Raw genomic sequence first — 15,819 nt, 5'->3', positions numbered from 1 at the left:
GCTGCCACTACATTGAAGTGACTGACTACAAATCATTTCTCCACTCGTGAAATTCGGGTAGATGATGCTCTCTGCTGAGTCTGCATAATAAACAGAGGGTTTGTATGAATTCAAAAAGTTTAATAACAATTTTAAAACAACTCTATTGCCAGCCTGCTTCATGTACAGGTCTATGGTGTTGTAGAGTGATTTTCCAGTGTCTGTACTGATTAATGCTACTTTAAGTGCTTAATGATTTGGTGGACTGCCTCTATGTGATTAAGAGACTGAAATAATGTTGTGCGTGTTTCACATCTTATCTGCTTTGCCACAAATACCTCTTTAACTTCTTTAACAAATGAGCCTTAGCCTCGGGTTTGATAACTAAAGGCTCCACCCTGAAACAGGCGAAAAGGGGTGGATTGGATTGAAATCTCTGGTTGATCTTAGACACTACAATGGGTCATCCAACTAATGAGCTGAGGCCTCCTAAAAATCTGAACCTAGAATTGCCCCTGAGTGAAGCTAAAGTGAAATGATTTAAAAAACAAACAAATAAATAACCAATAAGTACAGTGTCTTGCTGACTTTTCTTCAATTTGAATCCTTTCTCAGATTTAATGATGATTTAAGATGTGGTGTGAGGCATGACCTGTACTTAACCTTAAAGCATAATGATAATAATAATAACTAGACAGTTATTAAGAGATTTGTTTTCTCCCTTATGCACAGGTGGCCACACTGGATGTTCGACTCGGTAGATTTTTACACCCGATGCCCTTCCTGATACAACTCCAAAGGGATTTGTGTCTTTTTCTGAGACTGAACAAGGGACTGTTTGCTTTCTCAGCAAATATGTAAACCACTACACTATAAAGACACTATAATATATAATAATAAGAAAAAGAACAATAAAAATTGGCTAATAAAGTTAATAGAGTTCACATCACTACTGCTACTAACAACAACAAAAAAACAATAATAATTACTAGCTAGTTAATTAAGTCGTTTTTTGATAATAACGTGAATAAATCTGTATCTCAGATAAGCTTACGGTGTTGCCTTTCATGTATATTCCTATTATGTTTTACTAACAGCTATTAAACTCACACAATGGCTGAATTAGCAATTAACTCCTGGCTCGGTTACACAGTGCAGCTCTGAAGCATCACTGCTGTAATGACACAAAAGCAGACAATAGCCGGAGCTGCCGGCTGCAGTCCGCTCCAGTGTGAAACGTGCCGTTATCAGGCTGTTAGCGTCTACTTACACCTTCACACCCGGGTGTCCTTCCGCGGAAAGTCTAGGTCACGTTTTCACGCCGGCCGCCGAGCACGGCTCTCTCTGGTAACTGAATAGCCAGTGTAATCTGACACTTCAACTTGCCGTGCTCTACGATAGTTGATTCAGTCACTCAGTCACAGCGTCTTCGGAGCTCTCACGTCGTCTTTGTGGAAGGGAAGCGAGTGAGCGAGGGGAGCATCGTAAACACGCGGTTTGGAGACACAATACGCCGCTTTGCCGCTCGGGTCCGAGCTCAAAGTAAGTTTCGCGCCTGGTTATTTTTTGTGTTACACAGCGGGGTTTTGAACGTGTGTTTGCGTGCGTGTGTGTGGTTTTGCCTCCCGCTGGACAGATACTACCTCCTAACAATAGGGTGACCTCCTGGAAACCTTTTAGCAGCCGCTGAGAGTCTCGTGCCAGCGGGTGCACGTTAAGAGCCGAGCCGGAGCTCGTTTACGCGGCGTAATATCCAGACTGTGCCGCGTATCCCCTCTACCTGTGTAGTTACGCTGGAGCGACACGTCCAAAGTCACTGGGTCTGTAGGATCATTTCGTGAGGCGTGTGTACATTATTCTTAAAATCACTAGAAAGGAATGCGCTAGTAAGTCAGTGATTGCAGGTCTGCGTGTGTATGTGTGTGGGTGAATGTCTCGTCTCGGTGGATCAGCTGATGGCTCGTTTGATGCTAAACTGAGAATGTGTGTCACTTAGCTAACAGTCAGCAGTGTGCCTGGGCTTGTTGACTCCCTTCAAGGCTATTATCCGCTACCTGTTGTAATGCAATTAGTAGGCATGTCCATATGCTGCCCTGCTCTGTTCTGCTGAACGGCACATGTCATGCAGCTTCAGTGGTAATTGCTATCTGATAACACTAGTTGTGTTTGCTGGATGTAGTCAGGGATCATTCAAAGATCAGTGGCTCAACGTGTTAGGTCGTTTGGGACCTTTGCAGGGACACCTTGTGAATCTGGCCTCTGATAGATAGTTTACTTGCACTATATGTATTTGTGTGTATTTGTGTGTTGCAGTGTGACTATTACAATTAAGACAATGCTCAGGTGATTTATAATAGCTGTATGCCTGCACTGGAGCCTTGCAGTGCACTCACATCTGTAATGGTCCAGTATTAGCATGTGCATCTGGCTTGCTCTACATTAAACTATCCCCGATAGAGAACAGCATTGCCACATTTACAAGCCCTTCTGCAGCAGAGTGTGGATGAGCAGCTTTGACTCAGTGCAGGCTTCTGCCTTAAGTCTGGTGGACCCTCCCCGTTAAATTCCTCCTGTCTGGATGTGAGGCCAGTCTGGGCAGAGTGGAGAAGAGGGGGGCTCACGATTGGAGGAGGAGGAGGAGAAGGAGGAGGTGGAGACTGCTGCTCTTTCATTACCGTGCACCCTGCTACAGGACAGCTGAACTTTGAGAGAGGGTGACAAAAAGGGCCCTTTACTTGTTAGTAAGGTTGAAGTTGAAGGGGGCGTGATTGGAGCGGATGATCAAATTAACTGCTGTTATAATGTCATCATGCTTTAAACGCCCAAAAGCACCAGATTCCTAAGAAATCTGATACAGCCTTGCATAAAAGTTGATATTACAGGCTTAAAAACAGTTACTGGGTTCATTACTGGGGTATTGCATTGGATTGCAGGTGTTCGTATTATTGTGTCCACTCCCTGTATGTCTCAGAAAGTGTATAAACAGATTTTGGATGGGTGCGCCCTCCAGTGTCTCCTTCCTGGGTAATTTAAATTGGTGATGTAATGAAATTGTTTCAGCAGCAACACTTGTCAGCTGCACCACATTAATTAGTGCTGTTTGCCCCCCTTCTTCTGACAAAACAAAGGAGCATTAAGTCATCTCACCAAAGCATGAAAAGGCAGCGCAGTCATTCAGAGTAGGTTACCTGATAAATTGTGAAAGAAAGAGGGCAAGGAATTAAAGCCATCTGCAACTGTTTGAAACTTGGAAGTGTGTCTGTTTGTGTATGTGTGTGTTCGTGTGAGTTTTCTTTCCTTCTGTTGTCCCTCATGGGGCCTCTCTGCAACCAGCCAGCCAGCCAGACTGAGAGACAAGACAGAAGTGTCTGATTCACTAAACAGGCTAAAAGGCTCCAGCATACACACTTTGAAATCAAAATTTTCTTTTTCTTTTTTTCTTCTTCTCCAAAGTCATTTAAGATGGTGCTGGACACAATTGCAGGCGTGCTCTCTGAGAATGGAGTGCTTGGCTGCCTGTGCAAGAATGTGAAGGCGATCTTACTGGAAAAATAGTGAAATTTTCAGCAGATAGAAATACAACACATGCACTGGCCCCGCTACAAGTTGCAGCAAAACGGGAAGAAAAATTACGTTTGCATCCAACAGCGTGTTTGATCCTGAGGCAGAATGTGGAGATTATTCTCTTTAAGCTGCAGCATTAGCCAATATTGGGGAAAATATTGGGAAATATGTATCCTTTGAAACCAAATCTTTTTAGTATCAATCTGTCTTTTCTGATAGTTTGGGCTGCAGAAAGTTGCGACGCATGCTTAAGTTGTGCAGTTGTTCAGTCTCACATGCTGATTAGTCACAGAAAAGATTAAGGTAGTGAGTTAACATTACCCCCTGTCATTGTACCTCGGTAAAGCAGTGAGGTAATGCTGATTAGAAGTACGTAGCAGGAAAACAACTAATTACTTGTGTCTCAGTAATTAGCTTTTTGTTACTCAGCAATTTACCAAGTTGCACCATCTCTGCCGCTGTTTGCTGTGTGTGTCGGCACAGCTGCAGCCAGCTAAGTGCTTAAAAACCTGGCGAACGCTAATCAATGTTTTGACAGCCTGACATTTCATCTGACTGTTCCTGTTGTTCGAGGACTACTGTGAAATACTTGCTGCCTGTTCAACTTGACACAGATTCTTGTAGTCTGGTGTCTCACCAGCAGCCCTAACCCACCCACTCGTGTCCAGAGCAGAAGTCAGGCCTTGTTTCTCTCTCTGTCTCTCTCTCGCTGTCTGTGTCTTGAGTGCGGTTCAAACTTGGCATTACTTGTCATCTAAAAACCCAGCCTTTTGTTTTTCAATGTGCCTATTTTGGTCTTTTTAATAAGGGAAAACGTGTGTTGCCTCAGAGCGTTTTTAAAGACTCAATCTGAGAATAAGAGCTTAGAGGGAGTTAAAACCTGAAATATTCAGTTTGAGCTGAGGTTGTGCCCTCTTGTCAGACACTTAACTACTTCCTAAATGTTGTTGTAATTCTACCCATAAGTCTACAGTTAAGCTCCCTTCAAGTTAAAGCCTGGTAATTGCAGGCTAACTAATTCAGAGAAAATGAAGCATACAGCAGCTGTAACTCATCCTGCTGACAGCGTGCAATGACATCAGTTCAGTGCAGAAAGCCAAAAGTGGACCAACATGAGGCGCCGGGATTAAAAAAAACCCTCAGTTCCACATGCCTGTCACCACTGTTCTTCAAGCTGCCAACCTTACGCTGTGGTTTGGGTTTGTGGTTGAAGAAAGCACTACTTTTAAACTCCTGAGTTGCTTGAGGTAGGCTGGACAGTCAGCATGACTAATGCTGAGTCTTCGAGCAAGGCACCGAACCTCGAGCGGCGGTGGCGAGCAGCATTGTTTCGTTAAGGACCGTGTAGGACTGTAGCCGTGAGCCCGAGCGGGCATGCGGGTGATGTTTATGGACATCAGGTGAAATGTTTTGCACGTGCTGTCATGAATGAGTTGCTCTGTTTGCTCCCGTTGGGTTTTATTTACTTTCATGTTAGATCGGAAATGAACTAATACCATGTGTGCAGTGGGTAGGTGGAGTTTAGCTTCCTTGTTTTCTCTCAAGACTAAGTCGCCATAGTATTAACAGATTGAGCTTTAATATGGCAAATGGGATTGCAATGAGGCTTTGTTTAATCGTGACCACTTACGCTGATCAAACAGAGGGAATTAGAAATAAAATGCTGCCTCTAATGCAATCCTGCTTCAGATAAAGGCCTGTTACCTTCTGCATTTGAGGTAAATAAAGGCTCTGGTTACTATGAGGAACTACAGCGGGGATATAATTTTTCCGTGTTGTCCTTGCTTTGTCTGTCAGTTGTTTCCTTGTTGACAGATATCGGTTTAATATAGACAAAACACCAGCTTAACTCCTCTTTCTTAAGAGCCGTCATTTCAGCTCTTGAGCTCTGCCAACATCAGGGAGACGCAGTCCTCTTAAGTGCTTTCTTTTTTTCCTCTCTCTCTCCCTGAGACGAGAGCGAAACAAAGTGCAGAGAAGGTGAGGAGAGCGAATAGGGAGAAGTTGCCGGCCCACCCCTGTCACCATCTCATACATGTTTGATTTAATGTTCTTTGAGAAACGAGTGCACAGGATGTCACAATGGCCGTGCCCTGTTCCCATCCGCCGTGAGAGAGCGGGGGCCCTTGAATCATAAATGACACCCGGCCTCATCAGGAACAATATGAGAGTCGGAGCCCGCACAGGAGGAACAAAATGTTCCCTCTATCCATCCATTCGCCCCAACGCCGCTGCATGCACTCAAGACTTCTCACCATCGCGAGCAATTACCCTCACTTTTTTCCTCCAGCTGATGAAATCCTCGCTGAGAGCCCGTCTCGGCTGCGTTTCTGTGCGTCTGTGTTGGCAAAACAGGGAGGGGGCGGGGAGGGGCGGCAGGCAGCGGGGAAAAGAGATAGTATGTGTCTGAGTGAGTGGCGTTGGCGTGTGTCTGTTTGGCTTGTAAATCCTGTTTAAGCTAAACAAACTCATTGTCTTCATCCTCCAACTGTGTGCTCTCAGCCCCCCCCCCCCCCCCCCCCCCCTGCCCCCTTCTCTTCCCTACTTTCTCCTCTACTCTTTCCTCCTCCTTTGAGTTGTAAGTACAGTCGCTAATTACTCCCCTCTCCCTCTTCACGCTGGGTCAGTGGGTTTACAGTTTTGGCACTGATCTGCTGTGTTTGCCTTGCTTCTCTTGATACTCGAGCACGTCTGCAAGCCTCCTCCAAGAGGTCCTCACACCTTGCACAGTGTCCCACGTGGGTTCATTTGCCAGAGAGCCACTCAGGTCTGCGCTTAGACTCCCTCTCGCTATCTCAGGAGGCTTGTCCTGCGCTTCGTTTCATGCCAGGTGCTGGGCCGACCGGCCTGCTGGGCCCGCATCAATATAACCTGTTATGTTTTCAAGCAACAGCACCTCATCTCGAGGAGGATTCCCAATGATAGGAATTAATTTTAGATACAGTTTAGTTACCCCCTCCACCCAGCGTGTTGCAAATCTTTCTAGCTTATAGGCCATAATGAATCATTTTCTAAAGATAATACACCACATGCTGTGTTTATAATACCATTTGTGCTATAAACAGCGCCTTGTCTAGTCGGCACTGTTGTCTCTCAGAGTGCACGCTGATGCTGATTTTCTGGTGGAGGTTGCGTGGGAGATGCAGAGTGATGGCAGAGATTCTATGAAGGCGGTCAAATTGTCTCCCTTCATGGCCTCCAGGGATACATACTTCCTTGTTTTCTGACAACGTAAATTAACTGGGATGTTACTAATGCAAAGGGACAGCATTTATTCTCCAGCTCGCGGTGTGGGTTATGAGGCTGCGAAGGAGTCATGCAATATCTGCTCTCACGCGACGCCTGCTGCTTACGCATGCAAGGAGCGCTGGGCTGATAACGTGGTCAATAGCGAAAAGCGGCATTCGTTTTTCTTTGCCGAGGTGCGGGCGAGCAATAAAAATGTCATTCAGCTTTAAGGGCGGGGAGTCGGCCGTACGCTGGGGTTTGATTTTCCAGTTTTGCCTTTTGGTCAGTTAATGATGCCTGTTGTGGTTGTTATGGAGAGCCTCCTCAAATCATATTGGCATATAATCGTGAGCCTCGCTGCTCTAATAAGGCTGTTTTCTTCCTATTTCTCAACGTTGCTCAGTGTGTTTGCCCGCTTATTGCCCTTCCCTCAGTTTTGACACTGGCGGTTGAGCCAGGCGCTTTCCCAGGGTTCTAAGGACTGACATCCCTTTCATTTTCCCGCCTGGGCGGCTCAGATAAAGGGGCATATTTTAAACCTCTGTGTGGATACACTAACTGTAAAAAGAGACGGGCTGGTGGGCCGGGGCCGAGCAACAGCATTAACTTCACAGAGAAGGAGAGGGATGAAGGGAGCAATGGGATGATGAGGAGTGAAGCAAATAAAGAAGCAAAGAGTCTGAGTCCACATTATTAAACAGTAATCTCAGCAATTCATAATAAATGGTTGGAAGCACCATAAAAGCTGGCTGCAGCCCTGACTTTGCAAATATCACAAACATTATCTGCAGTCCTCCTGCAGATAACCCATCTTTCTTGTTTAGCGCTGGTCTATTACAGGGGCAATGTGTTTAACCACTTTTTCCCCCCTAATCTACCCCTGTTGCGTGCGTCCTCCCGGCACACCAAAGCCACGGTGGAAGCCGTCGTTTATCATATCAGTAATGAGACCAGGGTAATCGTGTGTATTCCGGAGACAGCAATGATACACTGCTTGGCGCTTGCCAGGGATCAGCCTCTAAACAATGTTTATCATTGTCTCCCAGGGCTCTTTAATTATCTGGCAAACATTATTGACAAACCAACGAGAGTCCTTGTGTTTTAAGGATGCGGGCTGCTGTTCATAAATATGTGAGCTTGAGTAAAGCGATTTATATTTAACATGCTTGTAAATATTGTTAGTAAAAAGGCGATAATATTTCTTCAGTCAGCCGTGTCTGCTCCAGTCCCAACATCCTCCCGTTACCTACATGTTAATGATCTACCAGAGTTATTATACGGCTCAGCTGTATTGCTCTGACAGCCATCTTCCAACCTTTACTTGGCAGCTCCAGCTGAGTGGAGGCTGAATGGCATGTGTTGACATTGTTAAAGACACACGTGAGGACCTCACACGTTTCATGTCTGAGTCAAGCAAGGGGCATGTTGGAAAAGATGGGGTGGGGGTGCAGTTTGTCATATCATTGCCTCACCTGCAATATCTTGAGGCGGTTGCACAGTGTTGTGCTCCAGTCCAGAGATGATGTCTAAGTCGTGCTGGTTAGTGACGGTAAACAAGAGCAGCAGATGGACGAGACCAAACTTCACACAAACACACACACTGCCATCTTCTTTTACTTGTCATGTCTCCCTGGATATCAAATCAGCATAAATGTGTAACAAAGAGAGAAGGGATGTCTCATTGATGGGTGCATGAAATCACCTTTGCTGTGCTGTGTGTTTGTGAGGGAAATGGGGGTAGTGGTAGTAACAGCAGCAGCAGCAGTAGAGGTGGCTTGGGGTGAGGTCCTGCCCTGATTTTCTCTGGAATTCCTTTGCTTTTGGAAGCCAGAACGAGTGGAAACCAAATCTGGGTAGCCTGAGGGTCTCTCCTTCTTGAGTATTCTCCACGCATATCCCTCTGCTGCCATCTCTGACGGCTTTTTAGGGGTAGCTCTGTTTTCAAAGCTCGCAACAGCCAAGGTGTTATTCACCTTCCAGAGAAAGGAGACGGAGAGAGGCATGCAAAAAAAAAAAAAAAAAAAAAAAAATCAGATGACTGCACCAGGAAAACCATCTCAGGCCTGGAGGGACCGGCGCTGCTCAAACATAAATTTTCTCCATGTTTCAGACACGGAAATGAAAGTCAAATGTAGAGCCTGTCACTCAGGGCACAAAAGATACCTTCCAATGAATATGGATGAAAAACCGAGGGTAAGAAACAGCACTGTCTTTACTCAAAAACTAATAATGATAAAAAAAAGAAAAGGATGTTGCAATGATTGCCTTATGTTTTCCACATTTAATGATTCTCCTTTGCAGATTAATAAGCATTTTTAATTGTGTTTTACGGTTGCTGGAAGGGCAAACAGTGCTTTAGAAATGTTGTCAGCTGCTCCTGCAAGCTGAAAATTTGACCTCACATTCATGGCTCATTAAATCTGATAAACCATGGGTAATGGTGTTAAAATTGTACAAAGGTATCTCCATTTACTCCGTACCACAAGTTTTCCGTGACCAGATCCTTATCTGGTGGGCTGTCGCTTTAAGTAACTAACTTCCACAAAAGCAGAGCTTTTCCCTCTCGTTTGAAGGGGGCTCGTGTTGAGTGAGGGGGGAAATGAATAGTGTTGCTGCCTACCTCTATTGAGCCGGCCTCATTCTTCCCTGACCACTGGAACGGTGGGTGAAGGGGTGGCTGGCTTGAGAAAGGGGATGTAGAAGAGGAAGGGGGAATAGGAGAAGTGCTCGGAGGTCTGGATCACGTGAGCTGTTATAGTGTTCGTGCTGGTCCCTTTCAGGCTGTCACAGTAAATCTGTTTGACTTGTCACTTTCTAAATCATTACGAAGGCTAAAAGCCTCTCTATTGGATTGTGGTGGAAGAGGGGAGGCAGCAGGTTTCCTTTGTGCCTTCTTGACGATGATGATAATCAAGTTTGTTTCTGGCCATCCTGCTGCGCGGCTATAATTAGCTCCCTTCTTCTCTCTTCTCATCATCTTTATCGTGTGTTGCTCCTCAGAGTGAAAGCGAGTCGTTGTGTGGAGGTCGTGCGTTGACTTTTGTGTAGCGGTGCCTGATTGAAAACTTGTAGTTTTATCAGGTTTTTTTTGCTGCACAGAGACGAGGCTTGTGTGTTGCCTCACGCAAGCGTTTATTTCTCAAAATGAGCGTGAGGACCTCCTGTTCGTCCCCCAGGTCAGTCGGGGTCAGCTGGAGGTATGTCTGAACTTGTAGCATCTCTTTCTGCCCAAACTGGTTTCTGACAGAGATGTGACGGAGTATATCTCGTCCTGCTGATGAAGTCTGCAGGAAGTGACATGTGAATTCCCCCACCCCTTTCTTCTTCTCCTGTTTTCTTTTCCCTCCTCTCCTTTTTCATGCCATCCAGCTCGTCCTCTGTGCTCACTCTGTTCTCTCCCTTTTTTGCCCCTCGCCGCCATCCCTCGTCGGTTCGTGTGCCAGCAGCACTCATGCCTGGAACAGAGCGCCAGGGCAGACATCTGTCGCATAGCGTCCCTGATCTGATCTGTGGCTCGAAGCATCGGGGTCAAGAAGAGTAGCAGCCGCCAGTCCAGACACAGTGGGAGACAATCTCAGAGCTCTATCTCTTGTGTTTTGGTCTCCCAGTGTCTTTCTCTGCATTTCTCATTAAAATTCACACTGCACACAACCAAACACACGCAGGCGCCCTCACACACACACACACACCAGGGTATTAAGTTGTTTGTTGTCTTTATGTGAAGCGTCTGTCCTTTGGACTGTGTGGCACTCAGTCAAGCTGGGCTGGCACCGTCCCATGTCTTCTGGTAACGCTCTTCCTTAGACTCACAGGTGCAGGCAGGAGGGAAATGTCAGTTTTATCAGGTTGTTCATCAGGCATGATGATGTGCACTTGATCTGAAGGGAGGATTTTGACAGTTAAACTGGCTCTTTGTGCCTGGGGCAACGCTATTAATGACAAAACTAATGACAGAACGAATAAAAAGGCGTTAATTGCGGCTGCTCGGTTTTTTTAAAGAGAGCATAAGTGTGGATTGACACACACAGCGTCTGCCAAGTTTGATACATCGCATACCTTCTCGAGAGATTAATGCCTGCATATTGATCCCGCTCACCGTTTTGACATTTATTGGTGTTGTAGTAGTGGCTCCCCTCCTCCCCCCTCCCCAAAACAGGTGAGTTCCTGCCAAGTGACTAGACTGGCGAACGCTCACTCGGTCATGGGAAAATGAAAGCTCACAATTAAAGGACCATAACTTAGTTTTGCTACTAATATTATGATTTTTTTGCATGTCCCAGCTCATTGACACCAAATCACTTACACTGTATTTTACACATGCATATCTTTTCTGATGTTTTCTGATTGTTTTTAAGCTGCTGTTTGTTTCCAGTGACTTCACTAGATTATGAAGTGTAACTTGCAGAAGTTTGATTGACACAGCTAATCCATCACAGCACACACAGCATTTAGTTGTCTTTAAGTTATGTTATCGGCACTTAGTGATGTGGTTGACAGCAGAGTGAAAACTCCTTCTGCGAGTATATTTGAAGACGCCACATCAGAGATTTGTGAGCCACCTTTAAAGGAAAGAAAGGAAACTAGATTCACACGCGCCGTTTCATATCCATGTTTACTCACTTCCCATTTTGATTTGAATTTCTGACAGCCCAGCTTGTCAAAGCAGTGCCTTTTCAGCTTTTGACTGCAACAACAGTTTTGACAGTGGTTCCTGATTGCAATTTAAGTGTCTTACAATTGTAGAGCACAGTGCAGACTGTGACAAACTCTAACTTATTTAAGAATCAATAATTTTTTCTAGTTTTTAAAACCCAAAAGCAAACAGTTTGGAAATCAGCATAAAAACTTACAATCACCGTCACTTCAGTAGGCACATCTGTTCAACTGCTCATTAATGCAGTTGTCTAATTAGCCAATCACATGGCAGAAACTCAACGCCTATAGGCATGTAGGCATGTTTCAGATGACCTGCTGTAATTCAAACGGAGGAGCAGAATGAAAAGGTGATTTAAGTGACTTTGACTGTGCCGTGGTTATTGGTGCCAAGCATGCTGGTCTGGATATTCCAGACACTGCTGATCTATTGGGATTTTCCACACAATCATCTCTTGGGTTTACAGGGAATGGTCCAGAAAAGAGAAAATATGCAGTGAGTGTCAGTGCTCTCGGCAAAAATGCCTTGCTGGTGTCAGAGGTCAAAGGAGAATGGCCACGCTCCGTTGAGCTGATAGGAAGGACACAGTAACTGAAATAACCACTCGTTACAGCCAAGGTATGCAGAAGAGTGACACTGAACACACAAAACACGTCAGACCTTGAAGTAGAGGGCTTGCAGCAGCAGAAGACCACACTAAGAAGCTAAGAATAAACTGAAGCTACAGTTTACATGGGTTCACCAAAACTGAAAAATGGAAGATTGGAAGAAATGGGTCAGAATGTGGTGTAAACAACATGAAAGCATGGATCCATCTTGCCTTGTATCAACTTCATGCTGCTGCTGCTGGTGGTATAATGGTGCAGGGCATATCTTCTTGGCACACTTTGGACTCCTTAGTACCAAACGAGGATCATTTAAATACCACAGCCTACATGAATATGCTTGCTGTCCACATTTTTCTCTACACCACAGTGTACCCATGTTTGATGGCTGCTTCCAGCAGAATAACTCACGATGTCAGAAAGCTTAAATCGCCTCAAACTGTTTCTTGAGCATCACAGTTAGTTAGTTCACTGCAGTCAAAAGGCTTCCACAGTCACCAGATCTCAATCCAGTGGAGCACATTCGGGATGTGTTGGGACAGGAGATTCACATTATGGATGTGTAGCAACTGTGTGATACTTCATGTCAATATGTAGCAAAATCTCTGAGGAATGTTTCCAGCACCTTGTTGAGTTAATGCAGTTCTGAAGGCAAAAGGGGTTCAACCCTACTCTGGAAAAGTGTAACTAATAAAATGGCCGGTATAGTGTTCTTTAACATTGGCTGGTGTTTAAAGTATACATGTTAAGTTCAATGTGCAAAAACATAGTCTGACTGAATCAAGCTTTTCTTTTTGGTTCTTGATTCAATCAGACGTTAGGCTGTGTTTTTTGTTAGGGAGATGAAGGAGCTATTTTACCACTAACAAATGATTAGTGTCTTTTTTTGTCTGTCAAAATCATTTTCAGATTTAGATTGCTCTACTGCTTGGTTGGAGTAGTTAGACTAATGTTGAAGGAAGGAAGGTATTTAAGAATTATGATTTCAGTCTGATGACTTTCAAAGATCATTTCAGCTGATGCATTTTTGCTGTTTTCATGCCCCTTTTTCTGATTCGATTTGTCTGGCTCTGGCACAGGAACAACAAAACTTCTGATTGTCTTGTATTTTTCTGTCCTGGCAGACAGTCATCAATGAGCAAAAGGCCTTTGAATAAAAACTGAAAAAATCTGAGATGTGCGCAGCAAATGAAAGGTCTACGAAACCACAGGTATGGTCCTTTAAGATAAAGCAGTAAACCTATTTGTCAGCTCAAAGCCTCTCGAATACTCAGCTCCCAAGTCACTGAATCAGAAGCCGCTTTGATTCAGCTCATCTCGTGTGAGTCAGCAGAGTCACAAAGTAAAAGGCGAGCATGTGTGACAAGTAGATTAGTCCCCTTTATTACGCCTGCTCCCTTTCAAAATAAATATCTCAGCATCTTGTTTACTTATGAATCCACAAGATGGAAATCAGGCTTGCGATAAGATAAATGGTAAATGTGGCTGTTATCTTTTGAAAGGTAATTGACCTCTGACACTTTATTGGCAGGAACCCAAGCCCATGATGGCTCCATGATTTAAACGCAAAGGCTTCTTCCAGTAAGCCTGAAAATAAATGTTTACATACTGTCGCTGCAAAGAGGTTAATTTACCCAATTAATACATTGTAGACAGTGTAGTGAATAGATCAACCCTTCATTAGTAATGCTGCCTCTGGTTTAAGATCAGAACAGCTCATATGACCTGACAAACTCATGGCTGGTTTACACTTTAAAGGCATTTAAAAAAAACCATCAGCGCTGCAGATTTCAGATAGCATTTCACTAAGCAAATATTAACTGGCTCTGTGCATTAATTCAGTTCACTTACAGCACCATAGCCAAAGCTCACAGTGTGCTTACACTGTATAAATCAGCCTTTCATAGGTTCACAATGGCACTATAATAACATATGCTATCCCAACACTAATGAGATAAATTATGACACATCTTCCACGCGTGCATTTATTGTTTTTATAGGTTCTTTTATTCAATTAAACAGGCCAACACAATAAGTCTGTTGTTTTTTTAGTCATCTCAGTTTTCTAAAGTGGTGCTTTCAACTATTTTATTTTGTCTGAAAGTAAGTGTTTTTTTCACAGTATAGAACTGACATGGACTAGACCTCGTATTTGGACAGGCGTTTCATGTTTAGCTACATTCTGTGGACAGAAGTATTGAGCCACACCTCTTAATCTGTAATTCAGGTGTTTTCAGCCTCAGTCTGGCTTTACAGACTTTTGTGAAAGAATGGTTTGTTCTAAACAGCTCACTGAATTCCAGCATGGTCCTGAAATAGGATGCCACGGTTGCAACATGTCAGTTTGTGAAATTTCCTCTATATTCCACAATGAGCTGTAAGTGGTTTTACTGCAACGTGGAAGCATTTAGGAACCACAGCAGGTCAGACGTGTAAGGTTTACAGAGCCGAGTGCTGAGTGCATAAAAGTCCCCAGCACACTGCTGACTTAATAAACCAGCTCTAAACCTTCTTTGGCATTAACATCGGCACATAAACTGTGCACTGGGAGCTTCATGGCATGTCAAACACCTCCTGTTGGTGACCCGGTATTTTTGTTTATATAGTTTTGTTTACATAGTGGGCCACACCCACTTTTATCTTAAGTGGCTTGGACCAGTAAAACTCCTCTTTTTGTCAGTGTAAAGAAGTTTAACTGCCCATTTAATCCTGGAGATATTTTAATATAAGCCAAAGAAGTGCTTTTTTTTACATGATTAAAAATGCTGCTAATATTTTGTCTTTTCTTCTATAGTAGATAGTGAAAAAACAATTGTTTGTCTGTTGCTTATTTACTTTGGTATTGTATAAATTGCTAAGTGTTCTGGATCAGAAGGGATAGCTATAAAAATATAAATTTTTTCCAAAGATGTACATTTGGCAGACTGGAAACTTTAGCAGGCCAATTCTGGCCCCCGGGTTTTATGTTTGACACCCCTGATATAGTCTATGTTGTTGACGTGGTTCTAGTTATAGCAGTGATGGTCAGTTGGTAAAACACTTTGGTGTATACTGACCTATTTTAGCATCTATGGGACAGCGTTCCCAGACATTTTCCACTGACATTCATGTTCCCCAGAAAACTACCGACTTTGGTGATGGTTTTTTCTTACAAGTGCTTTTACAGCTGTTGAATGGACTGTGCACAAACTGACTTCTCTTCCCTGTGATTTTCATTATCATTTCTGCTCACGCAACATTCTGGCAGAAGTTTCAGCTTCCAAACACTTGTGTGTTTATGACCAGCTGCCTGCAATGCTGATGCCACTCCCATCAGCCTCACCTGTACTTTGTGCTTAGTACAGGTAACAGCGCTAACACAAGAAAACTAGGTGTTAAATGTAGTAAACATAACCATCTGCGTGTTACCACAGTTTTTGTGAGCACGTTGGCATTGGGGTACAGCTCAAAGCACAGCTGCATGAATGTAGACAGTCTATTTTCACTCACTAACTCGTGTTTTCAACACCGCATGTAAGCATATTGCTTTGCTTGTTAAATTAAAGCAGAGCCCACGTTTGTGTCTGAACCTTTTAAGACGAATTCTCTCCACAGAATCTTCTCAGTGTCCTCCCTGTGTTTCTGTAATGCAGCAGCCTTGAGAAGCTGCTTTATACCGATGACAGGCAAGGTCGGGGCTAGTGAAACAGGACAGTGTGTGTGTGTGTGTGTGGGGGGGGGGGGGGGGGTGGCAGAAGGGGAAGGGGGAGAGAGAGAAAGTATATGGCACTGCAGCTCTGATGGTGTACC

The 15,819-nt window shown here is 44.1% G+C and overlaps 1 protein-coding gene across 6 annotated transcripts in view; it reads left to right on the top strand.

Annotated features, from left to right (window-relative positions):
* The first annotated feature begins 1,306 nt into the window (after nt 1-1,306).
* Nucleotides 1,307-15,819, top strand: part of zmiz1a (zinc finger, MIZ-type containing 1a) — a 110,511-nt gene continuing 95,998 nt past the window's right edge. For 3 of the 6 annotated variants that reach the window (XM_085477581.1, XM_085477584.1, XM_085477580.1), the window contains exon 1: nt 1,309-1,521. The gene's annotated coding sequence lies outside the window, so the exon portion shown is untranslated. Of the gene's footprint in view, nt 1,522-15,819 lie in introns of all 6 variants that reach the window. The other 3 variants (XM_085477583.1, XM_085477585.1, XM_085477586.1) reach the window with 2 other exon arrangements.

This window comes from Copadichromis virginalis, linkage group LG13, assembly GCF_057382275.1.
Source record: "Copadichromis virginalis isolate Kocher_CV1m ecotype Utaka linkage group LG13, C_Virginalis_male_GT1.1, whole genome shotgun sequence".
Classification (NCBI taxonomy): Eukaryota; Metazoa; Chordata; class Actinopteri; order Cichliformes; family Cichlidae; genus Copadichromis; species Copadichromis virginalis.
This window is presented reverse-complemented; position numbering and strand designations above follow the sequence as displayed.